Here is a 17,824-nt window from a genome sequence, read left to right on the forward strand (position 1 = left end):
TGGCGAGTGGAAACGTTTTAAGCAATCATTTCTTTTATATATGATGGCGAATAACTACAACGAGGAAAAGGAAATTCAAAAAGTTGCAAGATTCCTACACACAATATGTTGAAGACACAACCTATGTTGAAGACACACCTGACACCATGTTATATTGTGGTGAAATAAGAACACGACTAATAATTGTAATCTGTACTGTATTGGTTGACAATTGACATTACACGAGCCTACGCCGCCCGGGCTTGCGGAGCAAAAGACAATCTTAATGATATACCTAGTGTTACCATATCCAACAATACCTACTTTTTACTTGTATATATTATTATCAAAATTAAATTATAACTTCTTGTAACTGTAATTGACCGGACCTAAGTCCTCCATCACAACACAAGCAAGCATTTACGGCTTTCTGTGGTGGTGGTAGGAGTTATTGTTGGGTTATTCGTAACCCGGGAATGTTTGTCTTTCTTTAAAAAAAAAAAAAAAACTTGACCACGACTACGTGACCCCCCCCTGGCGCCAAAGCTGGATCCGCCCTTGCCGAAGTCTGCTTAAGTAAAGGCAGATATAACAGTATGCATTTGGGCTAGAGCACGGCACTGACATTTTGTAGGTAGTATTGAAATATTACGAAACAGACGTTGGACATAATAGTACTTTAAGATTTCTTTTACTGATAGCCCCTTGTCTGTACAGTGTCAAGACATGGGAGCGTTGAGGCGGGTTGAGGTATAGGATTTAATAATGCGCGTCTTAATGAAGCCCTGATTGTATGAAGGAGCAAAAACACTAGCACAATTTAAAAGTTAATATGAATCAAAAGTTTGTACGAATTCACTGAAGAATTACATTGCAAGTTGTTTACGAAAAAATAATCATTTTGAGGGAGAGAACACAATGTCACACTTGAATTTTATGATCGTTAGAATGGGTAAGCATATGACGTTTTAAATGTCCCTTTTGAGAACATGAATAGCTGCAGTAGGAACATGAGTAAGGTTTTTCTCCAGTATGGGTAAGCATGTGAAGTTTTAAAGACCCGTTTTGAGAACATGAATAACTGCAGAAGGAACATGAATATGGTTTTTCTCCAGTATGGGCAAGCATGTGGAATTTTAAAGTTCCCTTTCGAGAAGATGAATAGTTGCAGTCAGAACATGAATAAGGTTTTTCTCCAGTATGGGTAAGCATGTGACGCTTTAAGTTTTCCTTATCTGAAAACGAACTATTGCAGTCAGAACATGAATAAGGTTTTACTCCAGTATGGGTAAGCATGTGACGTTTTAAATGTCCCTTTTGAGAACATGAATAGTTGCAGAAGGTACACAAATAAGGTTTTTCTCCAGTATGGGTAAGCATGTGAAGTTTTAAAGACCCGTTTTGAGAACATGAATAACTGCAGAAGGAACATGAATAAGGTTTTTCTCCAGTATGGGTAAGCATGTGAAGTCTTAAAGATCCATTATGAGAACATGAATAACTGCAGAAGGAACATGAAAAAGGTTTTACTCCAGTATGGGCAAGCATGTGGAATTTTAAAGTTCCCTTTCTAGCACATGAATAGCTGCAGAAGGAACATGAATAAGGTTTTTCTCCAGTATGAGTAAGCATGTGACGCTTTAAGTTTTCCTTATCTGAAAACGAACTATTGCAGAAGGAACATGAATAAGGTTTTACTCCAGTATGGGTAAGCATGTGACGGTTTAAAGTTCCCTTTTGAGAACATAGATAGCCGCAGAAGGAACACGAATAAGGTTTTTCTCCAGAATGGGAAAGCATGTGACGTTTTAAAGTTCCATTTTGAGAACATGAATAACTGCAGAAGGAACATGAATAAGGTTCCTCTCCAGTATGGATGCGCAAGTGCCGTTTTAATTTTGAATTGCTGTGGCTGACGTAGTTACAATAGGAACATGAATAAGGTTGTCTACCAGGATGCGTCTTCAGATCCGAAATTAAGTCTGAAAAGATGGTGGATAAACCTTAATAAATTTGTATGAAAACAGAAAATTATTAACAAGAATTCACACCAACAAAAACCTATTTTACCTGCAGTCTGTGTAGTACTTATAGAAGGCTCTAAGCTTTCCTTTTTAACATCCAGCAGTTCTATGTCTATTTCCGTATAAGGACGTCCGCCTCCGCCTTCTTCTCGGGGCCCAGCCTGGATCGGAACAGTTTCCACACCAACGCTACCTGGAATACAATGTTATGTCAAGTCCTGCTGAGTTTCATGATGCTTGCTGCGTGCAGTAATGCATTAGAGCGAACAGTTTGCGGACAGATTTCCATTTAAAAAATGAAAATATATTTTATTGAAAATAAAAAGAAGTTTTATTTTTTCATATAAAACTAGTGGATCCACCGCAATGCTTTGTCTTTCTCGGGCGCCTCCGACTTCTTCCACCATTCACTACTGTATACTACAACGTTACTGTGAAAAAACTACATTACATTGATTTTAATTCGACTTCTTATCTCATAACGATGCAGAGATTTTTCATTAAGTATTTCTCGGGTGTCTTCGACTTTTTATAACATATAAACATCTCTAAACACTCGTGGCACTAATAACAACAAACTTTGAAATTTTCAGCGATACCGGTAGACTACTTTTCGAGTTTGGCGAGCACAAACATACAATTTGTTTTAGATCTCTAAAACAGCGCCACCTATTGGGTCCAAAACTATTCTATAATCACCGAGAGGCAGCTGCAACAGTTGGAAAACCAGACCCCTCACTTGAACAAAAAAAGTGGATCGTCCACTACTCAGTCAGGGAGAAAGATAGGTATCGCCTGATAATGAGCGTGGACGAGGATAGTGTAAGAGTGCTGAGGGAAATGGTCATGACGGCGCAAGTCGGAATAATGAAGGCCACCTTCACGGTGCGCTGTTCCAACACCGAGGAGCGTAAGTAGGGTGAGTGTCCTAAGGATTAGAAGACACTGCCGTGCTCAGCAGGAGTCACCCGGGACAGTGTGGATCTCACGCTGATCCAAGAACCCTGGACTTTCAGAGGGAAGGTGAGAGGACTAAACATGAACCAAGGGATAATCTATTACAATGACTCGGGAGACAGACCCAGGGATTGCATCCTCATTAGAGAAATAGCTGGCACATTGCTCCCTGACCACTGCAGCAAGGACCTGGTGGCGGTGAAGCTACATGTCACGCTGGATCAAAGAAGCAGAGGAGTAGTGATGGCATCAGCATACATGCCCTACGACTCTACGGAACCACCGCTCGCACCACATTGTATGGGAGAGCGCGGACATCAAAAAGCGAGAACAGTGAACCTTGAGATACTCAATAGTGGTAGGAAACCCACCTTTGTTATAAGTAACGGATGCTCATAAGCAAAGCCAGAAAGAATACAAGGAAGCAATTCGGAAAGCCAAAACAGGCTGAAGGCTGGCAAATCTGGCAAGGCCTGAGGAATTAGGAACAGTTTGGGGGGAATTAAAAAAGTTAAACACTTTCTTAGTTCGACAGTTTTCTGGAAAGCAATATTACAAAGGAAGAATCTTTACAAAATACCGATGGACGATTAGAGGCGACGCAGAAAACAAGCCGATGTCCTGACTGCGTCGTCTGAAACTCCTTTGCGATATACGTAATGCCACTTACTAGTTGGCTGAACACTCTCAGCAAACTGCAAACATTCTTTCTTTACAGCCGGGACGTCGATTTTCACATCTGTATACGGCATTTCAAATGCCTCTTCTTCCTGGAACCCTGGCTCCGTCTTGATGGAAACACTCTCGGGGTCGGGACGATCCATGATATTTTTGTGATAGCGTCCTGTTAGGTGATGGTAATTGGCCTCAGCTGAAAACAAAGCTTAACTGAAACAAAACATTAATTAATTTATTAGTATTTCATTTTCGTATAATTAATTATAAGAACATAAAATGGCGAGTGTTGTTAGAAAATGTTAATTATTTTTTAACTGTACCAATCTATAATAATCGGCCGCTTTTACCAAAGAAATGATAGAAGATCTACCGCTAACTTAAGTCATAACTGTTTCGCCTGCGATATTATTCGATTCTCGGTTATATCGTATTGTTCAACACTCGACCATAAGTAACCTAACCTCACCGCGTTACCGATATTACCAGAGAAAAATTACCTGCGTTGTCTTTACTTATACCATTACCTTCAATAACAGACTATTAACGATACAAACTGTATCCACTGAGCTATGTCGGCTTATTTCCAACCCGCCAAATGATTCAGTATGTACTAGTACCTCAGTCAACAATTACTGCTTATTATATTTTTTTCCACCTGTAATCAACCAACATTATTTTGTAGGAAAGGCTTTGTTAGTGCTAAATTTCTCACTATATGGTGTCGAGACATATGATATCTTCATTTATTGGTGAAATATTTTTGACTTGTCAAATATATATATTTTTTTAATGATAAACTAATGTGTATAAAACAAGTTTTTATGCATAGCATAAAGGGTAACAAATAATTATAAGCTATAATTAGTCACCCGAAATACTAATACAAATTGAAAATATCTCCGAGTAATAACTAATTACCTACTAATTATTGCTAATAATTATTTGTTAACCTTTATGCTGTGCATAAAACCATGTCTTATAAACATTACTTTATCATTAAAAAACAATGGTACAAACTGTTTTATTATATAATATCTTTTAACGTGATTACTACAAAATTAACAAACTTATACATAAACTGTAAATAGTAGTAATACCGTGAAATGGGGCTACTTTGATCGAGATTGGTTGTATTCTCACTGTAAGTTATTAATTTGAACATACAATCGATGACATCACTACCAGACTGGAATAATTATAGAAATTATTCGATAATAACGTAAAGGGTCTCACATTATCAATTTAGTTAAAGGTAGCTCTTCAAAAATCGCTTGAAATGCGCATTGATGTAGGCAGATTTAAATTTACAACAAATCGGACAGTTAATCGTCGTTCCTCTCTGACAGCTAGGCCATAGATGTGTGTTCAAATAGATGCTTAATTCACTATATTTGCGATACGGTAGGTACTTTAACATAAAATAAAGGTACGCTCATGCCGTGGCGTCCAGTTTGGGTTCACGGTGGCTTTCAAGGTTATGGAAATTCTTCTGTTAGCAGCAGTTATTGATGATAAAGAAAAGAAAAAAATCTTGGTACTTAAGTATATTTGGAATAAAGAATGTGTTATAAATTAGGGTCCTTTTAAATTAAACTCCGTTTTTTTTGGGATCAAACTGAATTTTAATCATAAATGAATAGACACTTTCACATGATATGACTAGGCACTTTTTAGAGTAAAATATTTTATATACAGGCCAGTTCCTGTGATTCTTTAGGAAAGGTGAAACCTTTGGTTGTTTTTGAGCAAGAGAGCGTTTTTAATGAAACCTAACCTTTTATATAAAAAAACTGTTCCCAAATACATTGACAAATCAAATTCAACAGGCCGCAATACAGGAATTGTCCTTGCCGACGCGATTTAATTACAAACAAATAGCAGAGGCGAGAACCTTTCATAAACACTATAACCCAACCTTCACAGGTGGCACTAATGGTATCTAATTTATCCAAAAATAATACAGAATGTACTGATTAATGATATTGATTATTCATTAACAAGACAAGGATGTTGGTACATAGTTTTAATATACAAAAGAGAGTAAAGAGGCAAATTCGATTACTTTTCTGATAATAATTTGAGGTATTGTGTAATATATTATATTTTTGTACTTCAGCAATCATTTGTTCTGCCTCTGACATTGTAGATACCCACAAAAAACTGGAAATTATTTGCGTACAGCGTTCAAATAGTGTCGACATCAACTGATCGTGGCCGCTCGATGATCGCGTGTCTAAACGATGGCAAGACCAAACCGCCGCGATCATTTTGCGTCCGCGATGGCGTGCACGGTGAGCGTCCTGTTTGCGTGCAGAACCGTTCACACCAAACTAGCGATCAACTAGCGATCAGCTGGCGTCCGTGGCACTCGTACGTTCGTGTCGGTTGTGTGGTAGGTATAGCTCGGAGCGGGAACCATAAATAATCATAATCATGTTTGGAGACGAATCTGAAGAAGAATTATTACTTCTAGCGGCTATTGCAGATGAAGAAGATAGTAATGCACAGTATGATTGTGTCAGAATATTATATTTATTTATACTTAATATATGAGCAATTTTCAAATATTTTGTACAATATTTCGAATTATCTATTTTATAAAAATATCAACATTTTAAGGGTATTTTTTACAGAAAACAATTCCTTGCATATTCTACGTTATTAAAATTACCAAGAGACCATACATTTTACGGTATTTTAAGAGAAATCTCAGTTTCTATGTGAGACGGCAGAAAATATTTGTCCAACGAGTGGCCGACAGGAACAATCACTACGGACGTAGGTATGTCCTACTAGTTACTTTTAAGTAAATTTACACTGAGGGGGTTTTTCACCATCCTCCCAATAGCTTATCTACCCTAATAACGAATATTTTCGATTTACGATTTACGGTTTATTTATTTATTAAGTTGGAGTTTATAATTCGGTAATCGAACCTATGTATAGTGGCTATATATTGGATAAGTTGGCCGATTTTTTTAACCACTGCAAGTATTTTATTTTTATTTTAATAATATTCGTTATTAGGGTAGATAAGCTATTGGGAAGATGGTGAAAAAGCCCCTGAAAAGTGTAAATTTACTTAAAAGACGGTTTGGTAAGATAAATAATTTCGACGGGTTGGTAGGATAAAATGAAACCCATAATGCAATTTTGTTAGAATTTATGTATATTTGAACTATTTTTTAAGGAATTTTAATTACAAGAGTTTCTTTCGATTTCAATATTTTAAATATCAGATTAATGGGGACAAAATTCTTAAGAATGGTTTACACTTACATAAAACAAATTAATCGAACACATATATAATAATTACAACTTCTTTTGTACAAAATATAAACATAGGATAACAGAGGAATAAATACATGTAATTTATATGAAATATTTTATCTTTTATTTTATATCGATATTAATTAGATGAACCATTTAGTCTAGCAATTATAAAGATTTGATTAACAACATAAAAAATATATACCGGTTATAAAAATATATTTCGTTGATCATTCTCTCTGTATTTGTATCCGACATCATGAGAAATACCACAAACTCAGAGATAATTACGTTACGTGCAGCGTGCAGATCCTGCAAGCAGCAACTGATCGCGGACGCGAGCGATCGCCGCGTCCAGACGCTGCACAGGACGCAGCGGCCAATCAGAGAACGCTTCGATGTGAACACGTTGCTACAAGTTCATACACAACATCTGATCGCCACCGTGCACGGGATCGCGGACGCGCTTTGATCGCGGCGGTTTGTACGGGCCTTTACTGATTACTGCGTCCAGCCGCAGGGCGCGTGTTGGGAAGTACGAGCTTCACAGATGCACGCACAGATGGCAGTGCATAGAGTTTGCGTGGAAGTCCGTAAGATGGAGCCAGTGGACAGTAGTCGCCAGGGCCAGTGGTAAGGCTCTCAGGTAGGCCAGTGGTAAAGAGAAACTTACTGTTTCAGATTCCAATTAGCCAGCTTCTAGTTGGGTCGACTATCGAGTCACCATTATAATACGTGGAGTATTAATAATTCCCTAATTAATCTAAAAGAACCATTTAATTATAAACTCCTTCCAAGACGAGTTGGAGACCTGTTTGTACGAACACAACAGCGCGTATGGTTTGAATACGTAATTTCAAATTGTATTTGTAACTGATCGCCACCAGGCCTTTTTACGTTCGTTTAAATAAGTTGCGAAAATGTAATAATTAATAATAATTGATTGTTCAAATAACTGAGTGACTGACTGACTTAACTGACCTAATATGTTTGCATAAAATTATCCACGGCCATCTTGACACCTCATTATTTCTTAGCAATATTGAAATTAATTTCCCCAATTCCCATTGTTTAAGACACCATAGCATTTTTCAACTGAATATATTCAAAAATAATATCGCCTATTTTCGCCCTCTGACCCAAATGTGTCGACTGTATAATAAGATTGAATGTGGTGAAGTAGATATTTTCGTCGATAATCTATACAGATTCAAAAAAAGTTCTGCTGCTGCTAAATAATATGTTTACATAATTATATAATGTATGACTGTAACTCTCGTGTCTCTTGTCTCTCCTAGTATTATTTGTCATTTTACTTAACTTATTTATAATTTTATATTATTATTTGTTTGGTTTTTTAATTGTACGTAACCTGTATTCAATTGCATTTTTACCTGCATGTATGTTATCTGTAGATTATTGTCTGTAACTCAACTGATTTTTTTGTAACTGGATAGTTCTCACGTAAGTGAGAACATTTGTAAAAACCCAGTATAAATAAATTATAACAAACAACTATATTAAAGTGCAAAGTTTTAGAATATTCAAAAAAAATCTTTAAATTATGTATGTAATAAGTAAATTAGAAGTGCAAGTTAAATACATATTAGACGGTAACCGGGTATCCCATAAAAACGACAGTTCAACACACCTGCAAAAAGTGATATAAAGTCATGAAAAGTGATAAAACAAAAACTATTTTAAATAGGTTGCATAGGTAACTATTTAAAATAGTTTTTGTTTCATTACTTTTAATGCGCCCTTAATTATTTTCTAAGCGCCCTTGAGGTGATTTTCTCACGAAAACGGCGCCATATAAATAATCCAATCAATATTATTTATTATTAATGACTCTATATCACTCTCTAAAGGTGTGTTTAATTGTAATTTTGATGAAATATCATGGAACCATTTTAGACTCATCAAGTGGGTCTATTTTTTAATGTAATAAATAAAATAAAGTACGATTGAAGCCAAAATGAAAATAATAAAAACATAACCTACAAAACAACGACAGCGAGTGGCTAGAGGAGATTTATCCATAGAATATTTTGTTTTTTTTAATTAATTCTCATTGTTGCCATTTTTCTTTTACTGCGAGCGCGACTAGATTTATCATAAGTAGGTACCTACTTTCGTTTCACAGACCTCTCTGAACTTATCTTTTGTCTATGGTAAAATCCATCTGACAGTTCTGTGTCGCCATTCCAATATCTATGTGTGTCGTTATTAGAATTACTTTAATTTGCAGTTTTTAATTCGTGCCAAAATTATAACATGTTGAATTAGCATTTTCCGGGAACGTCTCAAATACGTCTGTATTATTTATGTTCCTCATCATTCAAACACATTGACGGTAAGACTTTGCGCTTCGCCTCGTAGGTACATTTTTCTTTTCCTTTGGTACTGGTTTAATTTAAAATTTGCATTTGTCTTCGCCAAATTAACTCTTGTTTACTTCTCTGTGCGCTGTTCCAAGCTTTAGAAGTCTTCCGTTTACTCTTAACAGCAAAATAAACTTGCAATGTTAAGACTAAATCGCCGGGGGATTGTAATATTTGTCATCATGTCATTAAGCTGTTTTTCTTCTTTAATATGATTTTATTTACCAGCCTTACTTCCAGCGGTAGTGTTTTGTATTCCTGGTTGATATTTCCTCAACCGCTACACTTTTAATAAGCAAGAAACAACGATTTTTCGTCGGGATAGATGGTAAAAAATGTATTATAATTCCATTTTTATTATTATTCAATCAAAGTTCAAAATTTACCAAATAAAACGATCCCTTTGCCGCCACGTTGGACTGTTTTGTATGGAGTGACACTTGCGAGAGTTTCATTTCAATCTAAATATGCATAAATTACTTAATTAACCCAAACTAAGAATAATAATAATAATAATAGTTGGATAATTTGTAGAGCGCCGTTTTTGTGAAAAATCACCTCAAGGGTGCTGTACAATTTATTTCCTAGGATCTACATTTGTTATTTAGAAAAGAAAAGAACCTATTTTGTGTATGTAAATAGTTGTTTCTTGTGGTAGCTATTGAAACAATGTTTTATTTCCATAACATGTGCTTTAAAGTGCAGCAGTTAACCTTTCCTCATCTGTGATGTGTATTTACTACACATTGCTTCTAATAACTTTAATAACTCTATAAATATAATAAATTCTGGGTTCAGATTTTAGGTATTCCTCCGTTATACATTTATGCACTGAATTAAAAAATAATATATTACATAGTTTTCAAATTCAACTAAAAATCAGAGTTTTTTGTTAAAAATCGGGAACAAATACACCAATACAATCAACCGTGTGATACTAAATACGCGAAGAGTGTGCGAGGAAATGATACGCTACTGATGTCCTGCTTTAATTTGCTATGCGGTAACATGAGACATCCACACTTCTGCAGTTGTAGTTTTTGATTTAGACCATCGATACCTACGACCGCACAGCTGTGTTTGTGCCAGCTGCCAGCTGCGCCGCTACTCGCTAGTCAGTTGGCCGCAGTTGGCCGCGAACCGTCGTTAGATGTGGACCCCTCGCACGTTTCTTTAGCATCTGCCGATGGTTTTTTCATGTTTTCAGCAATTAAATTACAATTATTATCACTTTTGATATAAAATATAATAAACATAATCGATTAGCTATGAATATTCATATTTTTCCGATATTAAATCGCTTATTTTGAGATGTGTATTGACTACACAGCACCGTAACGCGTGTATTTTTTTAGCACAGTAAGGGAAAGGTTAAGGAAATAATTACCTTAAATTTATTTATTTTAGTAGAAAAAAATATTTCGATTTTTTTTAAATTTCATTAACTCCTCATAGGGGATGCTGTGTGGAGGGATTTTAGAAATTGCAACTTTCAAGCGGCTGTTTCGACACGCTCGCGACCGCATGAAGCACTCTCCTGGGTTAGGTGAGGTTAGGTCAAGGGGGAATATGCAGCATGAATGCTATTGTGGCTATTTCCACAGCAGATAAATCAATTTTATTTAAAATAAATGTTTTATTTTCATTCATAATTGGGTCTAATGAACAGTAATGTGTCATCTTGTCAAAAGAAATCATTTTTATAAACCTGCCACAATCACGTAATCAAATGTTATATTGGTTTCAGTTAAACAACAATACGCTACACAGAACCATGAATTCCACCACCATCAAGTTAGAGCCAGACACGAGTGCAGAAGAGGGTGTGGCTGTGATGTTTACAGAAGTCGATGTAGACTTTACTTTCATCAAAAAGGAATTTTCGGAATCTATTTCCGAAAATAGTTCAGGTATTTAAAAGTGTTTCTATAGGTAAATACTACTGCCATACAATCGCAAAATAAAACTGCGTGTATGTATTAACATAATATGGAACATCAACCAGACGACGTGCCACGCAATTAGGCATTAGCCAGCGGTTCATACGCAGAATTTTGGTGAAAGATTTGAAGATGTTCCCTTACAAAGTGCAGACGGTGCATCAGCTGTTAGCTGTTGACCGCCAAACGCGTTTAACCTACGATCAAGCCATCCTGAATCTCAAGGAAGAGGTGGACGATTTTTCATCGAAAATTATCATCAGCGATGAAGCTCATTTCCATCTTAGCGGTTACGTGAATAAACAAAATAATCGTTTCTGGGGCACCGAAAATCCGTGTATCACCCACGAAGAGCCATTACATCCGCTCAAAGTTACTGCGTGGTGTGTTGTTTACGCTGGAGGAGTCATCGGGCCATTTTTTTTAGAACGCCGCGGGCCAAACAATGACTGAGAACGGCGCGACCGTACAGAGCCATGATTACCGATTTTTTTCTTCCTCAATTGGATGAATTGGGATTGGAGAATATATGGTTCCAACAGACGGTACAACGACGCACACTGCTTGAGCCACAACCGATATTCTGGAGGAAGCAATTCCGGGTCGCTTAGTCTCTCGTTTTGGTGATTTGCACTGGCCGGCCAGATCACCCGATTTAACCGTTCCAGACTTTTTTTATGGGTTGTTTTGAAGTCGCGGGCTTACGTCAACAAGCCTCAGACTATTGGAGCCCTTAAGGAGAATATTCGCTAGGAATGTGAGAAACTGTCGCCCGAAGTTCTGGCAAGAGTGATGGAAAATGCCACAAAACGGACCCGTATGGTCAAATTTTAAATATTTTTAAATTTCACAAGCATTACCAAAGTTATCATTAAAAAAAAATTACAGCAAAAGAACATCGGGTGATTACTTCTGCCCCACCTTGCTGGGCAAAAGTAATCACCTGCTGGGCGTACCGTACTAGGCAGGTATTAGATACTGCAGATAGTACACAACACCACAATTGCTGTTGAAATTAGTAGAACTCTGATCTGTAGCCCCAAAACACTTGAAAAAAACCTTGACTGTGCAAACGGGCGGTCCGTTTGATGGATTCCCTGTCTTAACAAACGTTATATACTCCGATGAACTAACTTAATTGATCCCTTCAGCGTAGGTCCCTTCCATTTAGTCGGGAAACACGCCAAAAGTGCGGCAAACATTTGACACTAGAGAACGGATCGTTTATACTACTCGTTCGTGAGTTCAAGAGCTCGGTTGTGGAACGATTTGCCAGTCGCTGTATTTCCTCCCTCGTACAACACAAGTATCGTCAAGAACCATGTTCACTCCTTCCTCTCTCCAAAAATCGGATCGATAGGCGTAACTACCGATGATTTTATACGAATTTCCCGTGCACAGTCGCGCTGTCGATAACCAAACCGAAATCGCCGTAAATGTTGTTCGACCTTCCGAAACGTCAAACAGCTACATAAAAATATGAATGAATTGATTTTAAATACTAACCTAAATATGCCAAATGACGGCATTTAATTATTGTTTCTGAAAACTAAGTTAATTAGGTCTTTATTCGCAACATGTTAAGTGAACAACTTTCGTTCCTCCCGGACTAATCTATCGTCGTTGGCCCTGGTTGGTTGGTTAGTTCAACTACGTTCGTTAATAAGCCTGTAATTTTGCATGACGAACGATATTATTCAAAAAGATTCCAAGATTCCATTCAATATACCTGCGCGTTCAACACGCTCTTATGTCCTGTTCAGGGTTGATCAAAGCAAAACGAACTCTAAACAGAATTCTTGCCTGAACAGACTATGCAATAATTACAATAGCGTTTTATCCAATGTTGATATTTTCAGTTGCGAACTTACCAAATACAAGAGGTCCATAAAAGAATATTTCTCTGATGGTTTGTGAATAATGTTTTTGTCTCTATTGTTTATATCTCTATTATGATTTGATATATATCTACAACCTCTCTCCATGGCTATAAATGTATTGTTTTGTAAATTTTTCGTTTTATATAATCTTTTGTTATGTATAAATTTTTTAATTCATATTCTTTTCTCACAAGTTTAAATAACTTAATCCATATTATACTGTCTCAGTAGAGGTAAATTCACAAGGAGGAAATCCATAATTGGTTTTATTTTAGCTATACAATACTTATGTACAAACTGATTAAATGTAAACTGTCGATTTCCCGAAAATGAATAAATAAAAATAAATAATGTGTATATTGCCCGTTAACCGAAGCTAATCTATTACTATGGAGGCCGCGCTAGAATTTGTCTATTGGCCGTCGGAACATTTCTTATCAATTGTTTTCCGTGCTCGCAAATATCGCTAATTGACCATAGATGATGAATTTAGTCAATATCATATTGACGTAGGGCTTTGCCGATCGATCGTGCTTTTTTATGTGACACTTCACAAGAGTGCCCCTGTCTGTACAGTGTAAAGGCGGGGAGCTATGTCACCCGTTTGGGCAGCTTTGCGAGACGGGTTAAGGTAGGGGCTGTTGGAAGGGATTTGTTCATGCGGGTCAAAGAGGCCTGGATTATATGAAGGAGGAAAAGAGATGCTGTTAGTTCATTCCACATACGAACCGTCTTGCGGTCTTGAAGCCAACATCAACTGTGAACGAATTTTCCGCACGTGCTCGTCGAGTCTCACACACGTGTACTGGTGCACCGACGATCGATACTGCTCCATTAAAATACCAGTAGAACAGACTTAGCATGCCCAAATTGCCTCGGTGCATTAGAGATGGCAATTGAGTTGTTAACAGTGGATTGTCTATCAGACTGACCGCCCTCTTTTGCACAGAATCAAGTAGGTTGATCAAGTATTGTGATGCTCTAGCCCAGAGGTGGCTCCCAAATTCAACTGTTGGGCGTATTAGAAGCTAGACCTCCTGAGGGAAATTATTTTACTCGTGGCCTCTTGTGTGGAGTTAATGCCAAAAAAACATTAACACAAATCACACAGTCTAAGAAGGATTTAGTAACTAATTCCAGTTTTTAATATTTTTTTTCTGTTAGCAGGTGAAATTAGTACAAGGGAGCATTCTAATCCAGATGGATTCACTATGAAAACTGAACCAGGGACTAAAATAGAAGAAGAAGGTGACATTTCAAATAGAGAAGTTGAAACTGAACTGCCGGACAAAAATGAATACTTTGAACACTCTGAAAGAACTCACCGAACGGCGGGTAAAACCATTTTATGTGAATATTATTTTAAATTATGCTTCAAATACGCAGACGCACTAACCCCTGCTAAGTTACCAAACGTAGCAAACCACTTAGGGTGGCCTATAGCTGGGGTATTGGCAAATTAGAAAATAAAAGCATACATCCAAAAAAAAAAGCACAAATACATGACACATAGAGAGAAAAAGTCACAATTCCCAAAGAAAACGAAAGACTAGAAACGAGTCTTTAAAATGAATTATTGAAGTAATAAAATATATTTTAAAGAAATGATGATAAACATTTAAATTAATCCAATGTACAGGCTAAAATTAATAAAACATCGTCAAAGATCCTGGCCAGACACTGACTCTATTAAATATATATTCAAAATAGTTTTTTAAATCTGATGAAACATTTTTTAACTGTTGCGTAATAACAACTTGAGAAAGTGTCGTAGTAATTGTTTTGATATTCCAGGTAGCATTAATGTGAAGACTGTTCCCATAAAGACAGAACCAGGAACGAGAGAAGAAAATAGAGGAGGGATTACTCACACGGAAATAGACGTAGAACTGCTGGATGTTAAAAAGGAATGCTTAGAACACTCTGAAAGTAATACCGGAAAGAATTCAGGTAAAATCAGTTTCTGTTTGTCTGAATTCCTTTTAATAATTATCTGTTTTCTTCGTAAATATATATATTTATTGAACTTTATCCACCATCTTTTTCAGACTTACTCTCGGCCCTGAAGACGCATCCTGAAGAAAAATCTAATTGTTCTCAGTGTAACTACTTCAGTTACAACAAGTCGGCGTTAGAACGACACTTGCTTACCCATACTGGAAAAAAAGCTTCTTTATTTTCCGAGTGTTACTTACAAAAACATGTACGTAATCACGCTGCAGCAAAACCTTATTCATGTTCATTATGCAGCTATTCATGTTTTCAAAAGGGAACTTTAAAAATTCACATGCTTACCCATTCTGGAGAACAACCTTATTCATGTTCATTCTGCGGATATTCATGTTCTCTAAAGGGAAATTTAAAACGTCACATGCTTACCCATACTGGACAAAAACGGTATTCATGTTCCTTGTGTAGCTATTCATGTTTTCAAAGGGGAACTTTAAAACTTCACATGCTTACCCATTCTGGAGAAAAACCTTATTCATGTCTCTTCTGCAGCTATTCATGTTCTGTAAAGGGAAATTTAAAACGTCATATGTTTAGGCATACTGGAGAAAAATCTTATTCGTGTTCGTTTTGCAGTTATACATGCTCTCTAAATGGATCTTTAAAACTTCACATGCTTACCCATGTTGGAGAAAAACCTTATTCGTGTTCCTCCTGCAGTTATTCTTGTACTCGAAAGGCAGTTTTAAATGATCACATGCTTACCCATACTGGAGAAAAACCTTATTCATGTTCCGACTGCAGCTATTCATCTTCTCGAAAAGGAGATTTAAAACGTCACATTCTTACCCACACTGGAGATAAACCTTATTCTTGTTTCTTCTGCAGCTATTCGTTTTCTCAATTGGGTTCTTTAAAGCTTCACATTCTAACTCATACTGGAGATAAACCTTATTCATGTTCTGACTGCAACTATTCATCTTCTCGAAAGGCAACTTTGAAAATTCACATGCTTACCCATACTGGAGAGAAATCGTACTCATGTTCCTCCTGTAGTTATTCTTGCTCTCGAAGGGGAGTTTTAAATGTTCACATGCTTACCCATACTGGAGAAAAACCTTATTCATGTTCTGACTGCAACTATTCATCTTCTCGAAAGGGAACTTTAAAACGCCACATGCTTACCCATACAGGAGAAAAACCTTTTTCATGTTCATTCTGCAGCTATTCAAGTTCACAACAGAGATATTTAAAACTTCACATGCTTAACCATGTTGGAGAAAAGCCTTATTCGTGTTCCTCTTGCAGTTTTTCTTGTTCTCGAAAGGCAAATTTAAATGATCACATGCTTACCCACACTGGAGAAAAACCTTATTCATGTTCCGACTGTAGCTATTCTTGTTCTCAAAGGGGGACTTTAAACCGGCACATGCTTACCCATACTGGAGAAAAACCTTATTCATGTTCCTTCTGTAGCTATTCAAGTTCTCAGAAGGGACATTTAAAATATCACATGCTGACCCATTCCAAAGATAACAACATTCAAGTCAGTCTAGTGTGACTGTGTGCGCGATTTTGTTCTTTTATTTAAAACTATAGTTTATATCAACTTCTGCAATTCCTACAAACTTGTGATTTATATTTCCTTTTAAATGTTATCAGCGTTTTCCCTCCTTCATATATCGTGGCCGCTTAAAGACGAGCATTATTAAATCCCTTCCTATGGCCCCTACCTTAACCCACATAATAACGCTGTCCAACCGAGTGGCGATATATTGTCCCTGTCCTTACACTGTGCAAAAAAGGGCGCTCTTGTGAAGTGTCTGAGAATGGAGAATGGTAGAATAATCAGTTTTTTTTTAATTGAAGAGTGCAGTTATGTTCAGTGCCTACCTTTAAAATGCCAGTCCTGTGCTCTAGCCCAAATACATACGAGTACTTACTTCTACACCGGCGCGTACGCTATCGTCAATTCAGAAGTCCCCAACCATTCTCTAGATTATCTGCTTCAAATGCCAACAAACAATAACGATGGCGTTTCATGTTACTTCTGTGGTAAACAGTTATTAAATCTGTAAATCTAAATCAATTGTTAGATAATATTTTGTTCTGTGTGCCATGTCACCCATCAAGAATTAAATATAAAATTAATTTACCTCCTTAAATTGTTTATTCGAAGGACTGAGCATTTCAAACACTCGATTGTAACTAGATTATATGAAGTTACTTATAGATACGCAGATGTGACGGATCGATTCAACTGCAAGGAAAGTAGGTACAAGAAAGCTTTACCTACTATCATACATTTTCATTCAATATTAATTTAGAATATTACTACTTTTAGAGCTTGTATTATTTTACTTCTAAAGCTTGTCGTATTTTTTTTACTTTCTGTCGTATTTTTACGATCAAATGCCATAGTTAATGGTTTTTTTAAAATGTGATTATGCTTATATGCTGTGACATGTAATTGTTTTTTATGGTATATACCGTAGATGTTAAATAAATAAATGTAAATCAAATATTTTAAAAGGTATAGCTACTGAATATAAATGCATAATGTGATCTCTGTTCGTGTTACCTGTCACCATTGATTTCTCCCTCGGGCGGTGCAAACTCTCCACTAGAACTCTCGGCTATATCGTCGTGACCCGGGTCCGTAAGATCCGGTTCATTCCAGTTCGCGGATCTTTGCGGCCGAGTGAGCCGGTGACCTGTGTGAGCAGAGATCCATATGATATATTATACAGCATACGCTAAGA

The 17,824-nt window shown here is 36.7% G+C and overlaps 2 long non-coding RNA genes across 2 annotated transcripts; one reads left to right on the forward strand and one right to left on the reverse strand.

Annotated features, from left to right (window-relative positions):
* Positions 1-1,317: 1,317 nt before the first annotated feature.
* On the reverse strand, positions 1,318-4,989 carry LOC149409002 (uncharacterized). The gene is made up of 4 exons (XR_016305311.1): positions 4,872-4,989; positions 3,631-3,848; positions 2,050-2,196; positions 1,318-1,961 (listed from the first exon to the last, which is right to left on the reverse strand). It is a non-coding gene; the product is annotated as an uncharacterized LOC149409002 (long non-coding RNA).
* A 4,137-nt stretch (positions 4,990-9,126) lies between these two features.
* On the forward strand, positions 9,127-17,779 carry LOC149409003 (uncharacterized). The gene is made up of 5 exons (XR_016305310.1): positions 9,127-9,264; positions 11,040-11,202; positions 14,277-14,447; positions 14,907-15,062; positions 15,161-17,779. It is a non-coding gene; the product is annotated as an uncharacterized LOC149409003 (long non-coding RNA).
* Positions 17,780-17,824: the final 45 nt, after the last annotated feature.

The sequence above is a fragment of the Hesperophylax consimilis genome, unplaced genomic scaffold (assembly GCF_061612785.1).
Source record: "Hesperophylax consimilis isolate HC1 unplaced genomic scaffold, BYU_Hcon_1.0 scaffold_39, whole genome shotgun sequence".
Classification (NCBI taxonomy): domain Eukaryota; kingdom Metazoa; phylum Arthropoda; class Insecta; order Trichoptera; family Limnephilidae; genus Hesperophylax; species Hesperophylax consimilis.